At 38.3% G+C, this 13,495-nt stretch overlaps 1 protein-coding gene across 1 annotated transcript in view; it reads left to right on the forward strand.

Annotated features, from left to right (window-relative positions):
• LOC124270609 (follistatin-related protein 5-like) overlaps nucleotides 1-13,495 on the forward strand; it is a 107,569-nt gene that overhangs the window by 70,210 nt on the left and 23,864 nt on the right. The gene's annotated exons all lie outside the window — the stretch shown is intronic.

A 13,495-nucleotide genomic window follows, 5' to 3' on the forward strand; every position in this document is an offset into this window, starting at 1 on the left:
AAATTAATCTACGAATTTTATTTTTGACCAGTGAAGTACAGACAGGACCACTAATTATTGTCCACTCACTGGTCCTGTGGTCTTGTGGGAAATTTCAAAGTTTTTTTTCCCTGAGTAAAACTTAAAGGATGATGCAGTTTGTGTGAATGATCTTGAATTTGGTTACTTTCTTCATTTTGATTTCTAAGGATATCTTTGGTGTTGCCCTAAAGCGGATTACATGCTATTTGTTCCACAGTATTAATGTTTACCTTGCCATGCATACTTTTCAGTCATGTGGATGAACAATTTCGTACTAGTAATGTACGTGCGTTGCAAGATCTGGATCAGAACAAGTTCTTTTTTTAGGAACTGTGGTCCAAGAATTCAGAACACTTCATACCATTGTCAACAGTGTGGCCAGATCAGCCAAATTCAGAAGAATTTTCTACTATATATGAAATGTGTTGCAATATCTCAACAAAAACTATCATAAATACTGTGATTATAAATATTACCATATTTCCTCTAATAAGCACTGGGGGTAAAGCAGCTCACTAACAATTACGGTAATTACACCCAATAAGCACAAAAGTCATTGTGCGCTTATGAGAGGAAATACGGTATGTTCAGTGTAGCAAGATCTGCAAAGCAACATTTTCGGCAGTTAATTGCCTAGTAAGTTGTTTTACATCATTTGAACTGAAGCAAAACCAATGAACAATATCAAATGTCATGAGTTCTATACTGTTTGAGACAAGAACATGGTTCACTCAAATACTTTTAAAGATTGATTTATTATAAGAACGGTGATGCATATTTCATTGTGAAATGTTTTATGCTAAGTTGCCTGAAGGTTAAGGAAAACGTTTGAGAATGGGACCTGGAAAAGTCGATAATACTGCCAATCTTTGTTTGAGCTTTGACACAATTCACATCATTATTTTCCCATGAGACATGAAAGAGTAAAGCGCTTTGCTTTAGTGTCTTGGTTACAGGGGAAAGTACTTATCAGTCACCAAGGTGACAATGCTGGAAGATGGTAATAAAATCATCCTCAGTGTCTTGAAGGCACTTGGGCTAAAAACGACTTGCTCATGGTAAATATCTACTTGGTGCAAGTTTGAATGAATACTGCCTTATTAAATGATTGTTTCTACTGATTGTGAATTAGTTTATATACATAATTTGATTAAAGAACTTGATTGTAAAAAAGAAGTGACATTTAGAGAGCCAGTTCCTAACATTAGGGAAAAGGTTAAGGGGCACTGGATAATGTCTCTTTCTCTCTCTCTCTCTCTCTCTCTCTCTCTCTCTCTCTCTCACTTGGACTTGGTCTCTCTCTCCCTCTCCCTTCTTCTCTCTGTTTTTCTCTCTTTATATATCTCTTTCTCTTGCCCCCTCTCTCTCTCTCTTTTTTCTCTCTCTCCCTTCTTCTCTCTGTCTCTTTTCTCTCTGTCTCTCTCTGTCTACCCTCTCTCGCCCCCTCCCTCTCTTATGAGAATTTTGCTTAAACAGATGACAAGTTTGTGGGATGTTTCAAGTGTAAGTGGCTTCAGGAAGAAAACCCTGAAATGTTTACAAGCACAAATATATGTACACCTCCAAAAAGCTCAAAATCAGTGCAGCTGAAGCTCCAGAGCTAGTATGTATGAGGATTCTGTCCCTGTAAGTGCCAAGACTTTCACAAGTCTGTGGTAATGTACTGGAATTAAGACAGCTGTAGCTTGAAGATTGCTCTGTAGACTGTGACTCAGATGCATTGATTATCTTTGTGTAGGCTTTTCATGAGTAGGAGTTAACAAGGCACTGACACCACATGGAAGGGTATAACTGGACATGAACGCTGTGGACACAGATCAGAAATCGGAATCTTTTACAATCCATACATAATAAAACATTAACGTTTCTGAAATCCACCTATTTGCAATGATTATCTATAACAATGTGCACCCAACACTATACACTAACCATGTGTGGGATACGAGTGTTATTTGATGTATCACCATATGACTTATAGCTAGCTCAACATTGTTATTGTGCAGATACAAGAAGTATTGATCTGCTATTGTAATTCTAACCTCCTATCTTGTGGCATCGGTAATCATGGTTATCTCCTTGCTATTCATGGTGACTCTGCAGGACGTGTCTATTTAGTAAGCAACATTTGCAGAATGAAATTCTAATGGCAGGAGAACTTGATAAAGATTTGAGAAAATATATACGTTTCTTCTGTGGCAACTTTATTGGTCAAGTTGATGCAGTTACAGTAGAACACGGATATAAGGAACTCCAAGGGACCAAGAAATTTAGTTCGCTATATCCGTTGTTCGTTATTCACATTTGACCGCCATCTTGGATTGCAACATGGGACCATTTAAGGGAATGTTCTCACTTCTACAGCCTGAATTATCTGAAGCTTGGTGTCAAAAGTGATAGCTTTACGTTTGCCTGCCACAGTGACGAGAGTGAACGAAGACCTGTATGCCAGTCAAGCTTTTAAACAGGTCGACATGTTTGTTTTGTTAATTAATTAATGACCATCAAACAATGTTGATTCGCCACCAACAAGGTTGATGTATACCGCTAAGTCGCTGAGCTGACACTGAGCTGACACTGAGTGAGTTCGCTAATCACGTCGTTAATTGGGTCTTGGGGGTAGTAAATCAGTTCGCTATAGCCGTTAATTCGCTACTCACGAGTTCGTTATTCGCGTATAATTTTAATGATATTATAAAGGACTATTGACGGGACTTTTAAATTTGTTCGCTATATCCGTTTGTACGCTATATCTGTGTTCGCTATATCCATGTTCTACTGTATATGCTACAAAACACCAAAGTGTGTTACATGAGGATTTATGTAATTAGTCAAGATGCTTGAGTTAAATGTTGCAAGTCCACCTAAGAGTGTGGTACAAGGATTTATCTCACTGGTCAAGTTGCTGCAGATTCATGCAACAAAACCATGTTAGCGTGTGATGCAAGGATTTATCTCAAGTTGATGCAGTTTCATGCTACAAAACACCTACGTGTGTGATACAAGGATTTATCTCACTGGTAAAGTTGCTGCAGTTTCATGCAACAAGCTTAAAACCACATTAGTGTGTGATACAAGGATATATTTCACTGGTCAAGATGCTGCAAAACCATCTTAGTGTGTGATACAAAGATTTATCTCACTGGTAAAGTTGCTGCAGTTTCATGCTACAAAACACCTACGTGTGTGATACAAGGATTTATCTCACTGGTAAAGTTGCTGCAGTTTCATGCAACAAGCTTAAAACCACATTAGTGTGTGATACAAGGATATATTTCACTGGTCAAGATGCTGCAAAACCATCTTAGTGTGTGATACAAAGATTTATCTCACTGGTAAAGTTGCTGCAGTTTCATGCTACAAAACCACCTACGTGTGTGATACAAGGATTTATCTCACTGGTAAAGTTGCTGCAGTTTCATGCAACAAGCTTAAAACCACATTAGTGTGTGATACAAGGATATATTTCACTGGTCAAGATGCTACAAAACCATCTTAGTGTGTGATACAAAGATTTATTTCACTGGTCAAGTTGCTGCAGTTTCATGCTACAAAACCACCTTAGTGTGTGTTACAAAGATTTATCTCACTGGTCAAGTTGCTGCAGTTTCATGCAACAAGACCACATTAGTGTGTGATACAAGGATTTCTTTCACTGGTCAAGTTGCTGCAGTTTCATGCTATAAAACCATCTTAGTCTGTGATGCAAGGATTTATCTCACTGGTCAAGTTGCTGCAGTTTCATGCAACAAAACTGGAGGTAGAGGTGACCTTCTGAGACATAACTGGAACCAAACCCATCATAGATTTATTTTATTGTCATTGATGTGGCTGATGCAGATGCATATGAAGTGCAAAGGGGAATAAATTGTAGTTTTCAAGGCTGATTGCAATATTAAGTCCTGAATCCAAGACAATTAAGGTGCTACACAGCACAGTTCCAACATTGTCATGCAAGCATGCCAATCACTTTTTATTATGCTACAGTAAGCTGCACATTAATGGGAGGGTTATTAGAGTTTCGATTGTCTGTGTTTATCAGGTACCATGAATTATGCATGAAAATCATCTATGTTAGGAATTCATCTCAGTGGCTGTATTGGTGAGGAATAGTGAACATGAGGTATCGATTATTGTTCCTGTCATGTGTTTTTTAGTCATCAGCTAAATATGTACATAATTCATATTCGCTGGTGTTGGCTCCATGACAAGGGTATATATTACAGCCCTCGAGACTGTTGCTCTACTTGCATGGCCCAAGCACTATTCTTCACGGTGAACTTATTATTTGCTTAGGTGAAATTAGTTATTTTTATGCATCATAATGAGGACAAGTGACTTAAAATGTCATCGAAAGGCCAGAATACTGCGTGTGGGAAACAAGCACTTTCTTTTATATGCAAATTATTGTGTGAGAGGTGCTACTGGTATCGAAGGTCACTTGCTGCTGTCATCACAGACTATTAGCAATCTATTCATAATAACCTGTTTCGCATTTTAGTCCTTTTTCGATAGATATCCAAGACTGTGGCATTGACATGATATAAATACTTAATAGGATGCTTATCAATGAATGTAGTATGATTGACTGAATGGGGTGAGGTGTTAAAGTTAACATTAAATAGGCTCTGTCACTGGTTCCAAGATGAATTTGAAGATTCATGACGTTAGAAATAGGTAAGGTCCTGTGGTACTTCAAGTTCATAAACTAATTTTTAAACACATAATGTGACAGAGACCGAACTCGGGCCATAAATCAATGCGCTTTGTTTATGGTGTATAGCCTGATTGGTGTTAAGTTCAAATTGCATGTGGTCAGTGATCGCGAGTTGTGTATTGAATATTGTCATTAGCAGACAGGCAGGCAGACACACAGGTGTCAATAAAACAAGACATTGAGTTTTGTCTGTGACAACGACATATCTATATCACAGTTAGAAATTGTGTCAACGCTAAATAATGACATTGCTTTTAAGTATCGAACTGAGAAAGTGACGCGGTAAGAAGAACGTGTGGTGAAATAGACAATTGAAATTATATAAACAGTTAATTTACTGTCATAACATATAAAAAGCTAGCCTGTGAGATATCAACAAAACATTAGAAAAATAGCTCACACCAAAGCCTTCACCGGTATTCACCCGACAACCCGGCTTCCAAGCTGCTTGCCGAACCTATTTACTTAGCGCGACGTGCTATGAGCGCCAGCCCAGCTGTTGAAACCGTATTCCCCAGAAAAGTCTGGGGAAAATTAGTGAAACGTTTGAACTCCGATTTCGCGCGTTTTTTTTCATTGCGTTATTTTTCAACTTTATAAGTTGAATTTGCATTTTTGACGATTTGTTTCGCTATGTCCATACCGAAAGGTATCAGAATCTGCAAAGTTGTGTTTTACGTTGCATGTGACCTTTAAGTTGGATGGAAGGAAATTGTAATTAGGGCTGGATATCGATGTAGATTATGGAGATCAATAATCGTTAACTAAATATTGATTGATTATTGATACATATTGGAAAAGTGACTTCAAGCGAAAATGCCATAACAGTTTGAAAGAAATCAACATATTTCAGGTCACCAGTGCTCAGTGACATATTTGTGCATGGCTAACTAACAAAACTGCTTCCTGAACGAAATTTAGAAGCAGCCCATGAATTAGACCAAACTTTGTGTTTTTTGGTGAACAAAAATGACACTATGTTTCATCACAAAATCACAATTTCCATATTGATAATTGTTAATAATTCGTCCCATCGATGATATTTCTGAGTATCGATCTTTTCAGCCAGCTCTGATTGTCATTGTCATTCCTGGATGGTTGGGGCTAGAAGACGTTGTTTAGTATTTTGGTACTTGTTGGATTTGTTTTATGTTTAATGTGTTATTATGCAAACTGAGTGATTGGATTGAGTGAAACATAACTTGGCCTTTGGTGGATTTTGTAGTTAGATGTGAATCTGATTCATAAAAGGTGAAGAAGACCTCGTATATCCTAAATGGACTAAAGTGCACATATCACATTAAGGGAAGGTCTGAAAGGACAAGAAATGAATGTGAATCTTCGATGCCAAAGTATTGACAAGGGAGTCATCAAAGGGCTAGTATTTTTAGAGTGTGCAGGACAGACATGATTCAGGTAGTTGTGTAGACAATATGATGGAGTATGTTGTTGTGTTGACACTGATTGGTCAATTATCATCACTAATGTATATATGTACGGTCGCATACCGATCCGTCGAATTTCGTTGGGGTCGTAAAATACAACATTCTGGATCTTGAAAGTGAAAATGAATTTGGAAAAATGAGTGATTCGAGACAGGAAATGTCATGAATGTCATCTGGAAAGCAGTTCCGAGATGAACAGGGTATTGTGTTTGAAGAGCGAAGGATGTGATGTGTGTGAGAGGATGGATGGGTAGATGAGTCGTGGGTGGAGACGAGGCAGCTGCTGGCGAGTGGGAGACAGACATTGCTGTGAGATGAAGGGGACGGGGCACAGATAACCCTCATTTGGGGATGAGATGGATGAGCGGAATACCATGATGGAGATGAGATTACAGTATGAAGTGACAAGAGAGTTCACATCGTCAAGTACAACTGTCAGTTTGTTGAATTCATGGCCGTGAGTCATGTCTGACAATTTGATTTACTGCTGCAAGTGATCTGAGAGTGAGTTTTGATAATACAGCTATCATAAGTTCTCAGAGCTGAATATCTTTCCAAGCAGTTTTGGGGTGCTGGGGTAGCCTGGTGGTTAAAGTGTTTGCTCGTCACAACGAAGACCGGGGGCAATTCCCCACATGAGTAAAATTTGTGAAGCCCATTGCTGGTGTCCCCAGCAGAGATATTGCTGGAATATATCAAGGACTAGTTGTTTTCTTAAAATATATTATTTTATATATATCGGTACCTTAAAAGGAAATGGGGACCAGGGTGCCTTTGTACAAAGTGATCTTAGCGGAAAGGTGACCGAAATTCCAATACCTTAACATAAACTTAGTGCTTAGGTTGTTTTGTACAACATTACCCAGCTAGATTCGACCAATAGTATCTACCCCTGCATCCATATAAGTTATGTATTGACAATTTTTCTCGGTGTAGGTTTTTGGAAGGATAGATCTGTGGAACATTGCTACAGATTGCAGTGGGGTCTGTGTCACTCAGTCATGCAAAAATCAATGGACCTCCATTTATCAGCAGTCACCAACCATGTTGGAACAATCATCTCTCCTCTCTGAACAATATGGGTTTCGGATTCATCATTGTCACAGGTACAGGGTTACTGCATCCACATATATCCAATGCTAAGATGCTTCACAAACAGATCAAAGGTGCTGCCAGTACCTTATCCTGAAGTAAAGTACACTTTTTCATCATTGTCACATGTACATTGATATTTCACACAAAGATATCCAGAGCTAAGATCCACTAAAAGATCAAAGGTGCAATATAGTACACTTTTTAACCATCCTCGTGCTTTAACTTATAATACTTCTTTGCAAAACTGTCCCGTGAAGATCTGGGTTAGAATTGGTCTTCAGCAAACCATGCTTGTTGTAAGAGGCGACTAACAGGATCGGGTGGTCAGGCTCACTTACTTGGTTGACACATGGCATCGTATCCCATGCTGTTGATTGATGCTCATGCTGTTGATAACTGTATTGTCTGCACCAGACTCGATTAATTACAGAATGCGTCCATGTGGCTGGAATATAGCTGAATGCAGCATTAAACATCAAGCCAACATCAGCAACAATCATTGCAAAACTATTCTTTGTTAACACTACACATTTGAGTAGAGAAAAATTGCATTTTAAATCTTTGTAAGGTTCAGCTCTGGACAACTTGCAGGCATGCATCCCTTTGGCATGCCAGAAACCATTTTAGCATGGGTTCAAATCCTGGTTCACCCGATTACGTTTCATGGTTTGTCTGCACCCTACACAAGCTTGTTGGTTTCACTAAACTGGTTAACACCAAACAAATGCATCAGTAGGGCTTTCCTTCTACACTAAGCTGACACAGCCTGATATGACTGGTGTACTGTTATAAGGGGCATTTTCTCGCTCGTATCTGATACTTATTATAAAACTATACTTTATTACACTTGCTGCGAGGAAGAGCATGTTTAGCCCTAGCTGTAGACCTCTTCCATGTTGGTTCTATTGGTGTGGACTGTGGGTGTGTGGCATGTTTAGCTCTAGCTGTAGACCTCTTCTATGTTGGTTCTATTGGTGTGGACTGTGGGGGTAGAGCATGTTTAGCTCTAGCTGTAGTCCTCTTCCATGTTGGTTCTATTGGTGTGGACTGTGGGGGTAGAGCATGTTTAGCTCTAGCTGTAGTCCTCTTCCATGTTGGTTCTATTGGTGTGGACTGTAGGGGTAGAGCATGTTCAGCTCTAGCTGTAGACCTCTTCCATGTTGGTTCTATTGGTGTGGACTGTGGGGGTAGAGCATGTTCAGCTCTAGCTGTAGTCCTCTTCCATGTTGGTTCTATTGGTGTGGACTGGGATCAGATGGTTCAGAAGTTGAGACTGGCATACCATTATTTAGTCAGCTTGTAGAGTTACTTCCTTGTTAAGTCATTATAAATAGGAAATGATAATTTTCTGGGTATACAATTCCTTTGTTCTAAAGAATGTGGTGTTTTGGTGTAGATCAAATGATGGTGATGTTAGTATCTGTACCAACATGTTGCATTCATTGTAATAAAGAAGGTACATATCTATAGAATTATCTCCCTTGTTTATCATACTAGCTTCTCAATGTCAATTAAAATATGTATTGTGTGTACAGTTAGCAGCTAAAATATGTATTGTTTGTACAGTTAGCGGCTGAAGGAATCATTATGAGGTTTTGAGGACATTGTCAACACACAAAAGCAGTATAACTTCATGGTGCCATGAAAACATGCAACAGCTGTTAATATACGCCGATAGGAATGTATCGGTGGATGCTTGCTATATCAATGTTCCCACTTATACTGGTCCACTGAAATGGATTTCAACATCTGTTCACATCCACAGTTACAATAAAACTGTGATATGTAAACAGCCATGTATAGGGAAAACCATTTGATTTTGTAGTATTCAATATAATTCTTATTCACTTTAGAATTGCATGCTGAAGTCTCAAGACAACCTTAGAAATTTATTTTTTGACAGGTCCAGATGATCAATGTCAACCTTACTTTACTTGTCTTCAGATTTGTAGCTAGTCGTGTTTGAAAGAGAGAGAGATGTTTACTGTCATTATTCAACTCCAATTCGTAGCAAAAGTGGAGAATTGATTACTGGTTCAGAAGTACGACCCACGTTCAGGACGGCTGCCATTAGATTTGTCCTAAACACCATGTAGTTGTCTTGCTCTAATGTGTAGTTCTTGTTCTTAAATAACTTCCTCGCTCTAATATACACATTATTAAATAACTTCTTCGCTCTAATATACACATTATTAAATAACTTCTTCGCTCTAATATACACATTATTGACTTTTGTCTGATTATTTTACAAATGCTATTTCAAAACTGATTGAGATCAGTGAAAGGTTGAAATTAACTTTTCACTTATAAGCCCTGCAGTAATTCCGTATGGAGATGTATATATATATAGCCGTATATTGAACTGTGAATGTCTCTTGCTAGAGGAGAGGGGGATATTAGATTATTGATCTCTAATTCTTTATTTTGGAAATGTGCCAAACGTTATCAACCTTTTTGCCATGTGTGAAACAAGAAGATATTGTTTGCATGTATGATGTGATTTATCAGGACGTAAGTCATTACCAGGTCTTGGAATCCCTAGCATGTTACAGTAGATATTCACCACAGTGTGGAGGTTATACAGTAGATATTCACCACAGTGTGGAGGTATGTGTGTGCATTTAATGCATGTTAAGTATAACCTTTTTGTATTAATATCAACTTTATCATCTCAATAAAGTTTAAAACTGAGACTTGCCAAGAGATATAGATGTCAAATGACAGTAAGGTTCTGTTTATCATCCAAAATATTCATTCAACTTTTTGAGTTTGTAAACAGTAACAGTGTCATAAGTGTGAAAAGATGACTATTTTTGATAGCAAAGACATAATGACATCATTTGATTGTGACTTTGTGGTAATGGATGACATCATTGGGAAATATCAAATTATTCCCCACCCACACATTGACAGCCAGTCACCATCTGTACATGCAGAAGAGCCCATTTCCCACATACAGTCACCAACGCGTTGAAGCGTTCTTCCGTGTTGCAGTGTTCCTTTCACTGGTTAACAAGTTGACTGCCACCACGAGTATACTCGTATTATCAATTCTGGTTCTTTGTTACCGCCAGGAGACGATTACTTCTTGTCTATTTTGCCAACATTTGAAACTTGTTTTAAAACACTGATGTAGCTAGGAGATAACTCTTAGTGGCAAATTCTGCCAGAATTGATACTATGAGTATACTCGTGGTGGCAGTCAATGTGGTAAAACATGGTACACACTCTTACTGCATTTGAGGTTAAGATATTTAGAGGTGTATTTTACTCCCAGAAAGCTAAGGGACAATAAATGGCTTCAGAGATATTCAGTTTAGTTCTCATGGCTGAAAATTTTATTAATGACCAGTATGGCGTTTCCAGGGTTTCAGGTGGAAATAATGTTTGTGTCAATTCATGGTAGATATTTTATGACACTTGATGCTTTTACTGTGTGACCATGGCAACAAGATGTATTTTAAGCTGGCTGATGAAATTTAAATAGATAGCTGCACCTGAGGAGCAGCTCGTTTAAAGTAACTACAATAGAAACATGAATATAAGTTTAGAATGAAGTCATCATAAGTTCAGTGGAGGTCAAAAACATTACTGGATTTTGTTGGTTACTAATCTCAGCTTTGTATTGCTTCAAGTTCAGAGGGAGTGGTGAGGTAGCCTTGTGGTTAAGCGTTTGCTCATCACGCTGAAGACCCGGGTTTTATTCCCACATGGGTACAATGTGTGAAGCCCATTTCTGGTGTCCCCCTCTGTGATATTGCTGGAATATTGCTAAAAGTGGCACAAAAACCTTGCTCACTCACTCATTCACTCAACTGTTCTTCACTCACACACTGTTCAACATTCGTGCAGCGTTCGAAATACCCGCCTGCCCAACCGTCCGGGACGGGTTATTTTCAACATGGACTGCCAGATTCTCAAATCCTCCTGCCGATGGTCAGGTTAAAATTTAGACATGTATATAAAGACATTCATCATATTTCAGGATAAGAAATCATTATTAATTCACTCATAAAATTAGAGTAAATAAGTAAATTAGTATTTTTTGTGTGCAGGTAAGTTTTAGTCAGGGCTGGCAAGTTTTTCATCTAACCAGCCCTGTGGTCTAGCTTAAAGTTTTGGGAGTTTCATACCCTGATTCGTGACAAGAAACATGAAGTTCTTGTGAGGTGAGGTGAAATTGGGTTTAACGTCGTGCTTGAGAATATTTCGCTCATATGACGATGTGCATGCGTGTGTATTTGTATGTGCGGCTGCTTGTACTAGCCCAGACTGAAGCTGGTTTTATCGTGCTAGCCCACTGAGATACCATGCCGCAGTGAAGCATGAATACCCCACTCAGACACATTATACTGACTCGAGCTGACCAGTCCTTGTTGTACCCATTAATGCCGAGTGCCAGGCAGGGACCAACAAGTACCATATTTTAACGTCTTTTAGTGTGACACGGTCGGGGATCTGAAGTTCTTGTAATAATGGTAATCATTAAACCTTACAGTAGTCTGCTGCATCATTTTATCACTTTACAGTACCCTCATATTTTATGTAAGGACTCTTGAAATTAGTAACAAGGGGTTCTCAGGTACCTTAATTTTGTTGGTCAAGGTAAAATTGTGATACACTGACTTTTCTTACCAACAGTACATTTATTTTCCTCTGCCCCTTCTTCTACCAGGATAATAATAGTAATTACATTGGAAGTTTCAACTTGCAGTTGTTGTCAGAGATGATTTTATTAACGTTCCGTTAATCAATTTTGCATTTTACTGGTATCGTTCCTGCTAATCGAGTTATCCTGCAGTCTTGGAAATAAATGTGTATGTTTTTCACATGGGACTGCATGCGGGAGTGTTATTGTAATTGATATGTTTTTGTTTTGAGAGATAAGGTTGTTCTGTAAAGGTGCCTGTTATATGATAAATCAGTTAAGGAATTGCATTCTTGTTCGTATACACAATGCCATGTTACCCTTTTTGTCAGCAAAATGCCATTACATTCTGTGATAGCTATACATGAAAATCATATCCACATCATGTATGAGTAACGAATGAAGCTAATTTAGTTTATGAAGTAACATATAACAGATATGAAGTAAAGAAGCACATGTGATACATGTGGTCTCACCTTAGGCAAGTAAGTTAGTTCAAAATTGCCTCTGTTCACAGAAAATGGGTACCCGGTTGGATAAATTCATGTGACTATAACCTTCTAGCACCTAACAGGCAGCTTGGGTTATGCGGGGTAATAATCAGATTCTGATTAAGCGCCGTGAGCAATCACTTGGTGTTTGGAGACTGTGCGCTATAGAAGATGACTGATTATTGTTATTATTATTATTATTTAGGTACCTTGCAGTTTGTTATCTTTGAAGATAACATACATTTAAATTACAGAACCCAATCATATGTCAAAAGGTTTTGCCTGTTTTTCCATTAGGACATTTCCGGCACTTCTGTATTTCATGTGATGTTTCAATACAGATTCTTGTAGCATTGACAATGATATTGTCTGTAAAGTGGGAGATATCACTATAGGCTTGTCACAATGTTGTAAAGCCTGTTTGTTGTTTAAGGCAGCATGATACCTGACTCAATCAGATATTTTTCAAATGGGTAACTAGTTTCAACAGTCAAACTTCTCTATCAAGATGTTCCACTTGTCATTGTCATTGTAATATGAGTGTAGAGAATAGACATAACACAAAAGTTGTTTCATTTTACATACTTTCCGATACTTTGTCAGTTGGTAGGTAGTGAAGAATTCATGATTTGATTTATATGGGGCCAATGGGTAAATTTGACAAATTCCTTATTGGGACGTGTGAATGTGCCAAAAGCTGGTTAGCCATGGAATTGTGTGAATGATATTGATAACTTGTGCTGCCCTGAAGGTGATGGAAGTTGTTTTTGTATGAAGAAGATACAATTTCCGCTGTAAGAAGTAATCAATGTATTCAAACCTGTCTCAAACATGCAAACCACATTTCCAAAAGCCGAAAAAAGTAAAGACGGATTGATTGCGTATCTTGTGGACATTTTGGGACGAGGATGCACTTCCTGTATGTTGCCGTGTGAAAGAAATGTATTAATTGATCACGTTTTTGAGTGTTTTCTTGAAATCAATATGTGCAGGTTGAAGCGGCATCTGTGCTTGAATGGTAATAGGCTGCCTAGGGCCAGGATGACATCTACGTTTGTCTGAACAGATGGTCAAGTAAGTC

This window comes from Haliotis rubra, unplaced genomic scaffold, assembly GCF_003918875.1.
Source record: "Haliotis rubra isolate DU_JTF1 unplaced genomic scaffold, ASM391887v1 Scf153, whole genome shotgun sequence".
NCBI lineage: Eukaryota > Metazoa > Mollusca > Gastropoda > Lepetellida > Haliotidae > Haliotis > Haliotis rubra.